At 42.7% G+C, this 2500-nt stretch overlaps 1 protein-coding gene across 1 annotated transcript in view; it reads right to left on the bottom strand.

Moving 5' to 3' along the window:
- Positions 1–1186, bottom strand: part of LOC106871943 (uncharacterized) — a 156642-nt gene extending 155456 nt beyond the window's left edge. The window contains exon 1 of the mRNA XM_014918716.3: positions 973–1186. The gene's annotated coding sequence lies outside the window, so the exon portion shown is untranslated. The remainder of the gene's footprint in view (positions 1–972) is intronic.
- Between the last annotated feature and the right edge of the window lie 1314 nt (positions 1187–2500).

A 2500-nucleotide genomic window follows, 5' to 3' on the forward strand; every position in this document is an offset into this window, starting at 1 on the left:
AGTAGAAGGCTGCTCGTATTTCTCGGACCCACGTTTCCTGTAGGCATGTCATATATATATATAATTAGACAGCGGTTAGTTAGATAGACAGATATATCTAGATGGATAAAGCTGTATCCTTAAAACAAAGATTGAATTACATGATGATGCAGTTATCAATTTATGGAAAGCAAAAAGTACACAACATTGAAGAAATTGCTGTTACCAAATGTAAGAAGTTAGAAAAACCATGCAAACGATATTTATATCTAGAAGCGATTATTAAGACCATATATATATATTCACAGAATGTAGGTGCTTATGTATGTTTGCATGTATGAATGCATGTAGCAGTATTAGGTGAGTGTGTATAAATATGTTTGAGTGTATATGTGTATATATTTAAAAACGGAATCAGTGAACGGATGAAGACATTGTTATTAGTAGTTTCATGTTTTTCCGTAACAGTTCAAATAAGATAATTTTCTGGTGTTGTAAGATTAGCTTTTTCCATCGAATGATATGTATAGGCACTCTTTCATCGAAGGTTGTATATATATATATATATATATATATATATATATATATATATACATACACACACAGGTGTCCTTACTGTTGATTGTGTTAGTCTCATATCGTCCGAAGATTGTCAGAGTCGTAGATCCAAACATGAAACTATTAATACCAATGTGTTATTAACAATAATTTCTTTACACCCACATACCTGCACACACACACACACACACACACACACACACACACACACACACACACGCACGCGCACACACTAATAATTATTTGTGTGTGTGTGTATGTGTGTGTGTGTGTGTGTATTAACACGGATATAAGAAAATGTAAAGGTGGGACTTAATACCGCGAGAATCATATGTCATTTGAACCCAACGTAGCAGGCAGGTACTCCACCCAGTTCACAAGCGCTACACCCCGGCAAGTGGATAGAATTCAGAACGAGACATGCAAATCACTTACCAACAGATGTTAATATGTCCAAAGTTCTGTTTCGCGAACGAAGCCACAAGCCGACTTGTGTCCGACTGACAGCCTGCGCGTTTATCTGTCTGTCCGTTCGTCTGTTCGTCTGTTGGTCGGTCCGTTGTTTTCTACCGCCTGTCTGTCTGTCTGTCTGTTTGTCTGTCGATCAGTGCGTGCGTTTGTTTATCTAAGTTTATCTAACCGTAATTACATACGAGCACATGCGCACGCGCGCAAACACAGAAACACACGCACTACACACACACACACGCACACACACACACACACACAAACGCACAAACGCAACACACACACATACACACTCGCACACGCACGCGCGAGCACAGTTATATTTATATACATTCGTATGTGTATATATATATATTTACGTTTTCTATATTTGTTGTTTTCAATTTTCTTTACATCAAACGGCATGTACATACCTACACACATACACACTTACTAACTTATGTAGATACGCACATACAAACACACACACACACACATGTATATGTATGTGTATATATATATATATATATATACATATATATAATCTCGAGTATCTGCTTACAGACTTTGATATAAATACTCCCCTTCGCTTTCTCCAATTCAAACTGGCGCGCACACACACATACTCACACACGAACGCACACACGCACGCGCGCACACAATTATATGCCAGCCCACACTTACCTATGTGTGTGAGTGTGTGTGTGTGTGTGTGTGTGTGGGCATACGCATATGTTTATTCGTATGAAGGACGCCAGTGCTTGCGTGTGTGTATGCAAGCGCATGTGTGCATGTGTGTATATGTGTGTGTGTATGTGTGTGTGTGTGTATACCTGTGTGTGTGTGTGTGTGTGTATGTGTGTGCGTCTGTGTTTGTATGTGTGCGTGCGAAGGAGAATTCATCAGCATAAGTCAATGACGTATTTAGAATTCGTTTAACATTAAAAAGTGCCAAAATATATTTAGTGAAGTCGGTGGAGGTGGTGGTGCTGGTGGTGGTGGTGTAAGTGGTAGAGGAGGAGATGATGATGGTGGTGGTGGAAGTGACGACGGCGGCAGTACCGTGGTGGTGGTAGTGGTGGTGTTGTTGGTGGTGGTGATTGATTGCTGTGGGGGTGGGGTGGAGGTGGTGACGGTGGTGGAGGTAATTGTTGTGGTGGTGGTGGTGATGGCCGTGGTGGTGGTGATGGCGGTGGTAGTGGGGATGGCGGTGGTGGTGAAGGTAGAGCTGAGGCAATTATACTGGCGGCGGTAATGGTATTGGTGGTGGTAGTAGCGATGGTGTTGGTATGGCTGCAGTGGTGACGATGATAGTGGTGATGGTGATAGTGGCGGAGGTGGTGTTGGGGACGGTGGTGGTAGTGGCGATGGTGTTGGTGATGCTGGTGAGGGTGGTGACGATGAAGGCGAGGAATTTTGGAATGGCAGTCGTGGTATTGGCGGCGGCGGTGGCACTGGCGATGAGGATAGTGCCGAGATAACTATATTGGGGGTGGCTGTCGGTCATGGCATTGTT

This window comes from Octopus bimaculoides, chromosome 21 (genome assembly GCF_046866305.1).
Source record: "Octopus bimaculoides isolate indiv1 chromosome 21, ASM4686630v1, whole genome shotgun sequence".
Taxonomy (NCBI): Eukaryota; Metazoa; Mollusca; class Cephalopoda; order Octopoda; family Octopodidae; genus Octopus; species Octopus bimaculoides.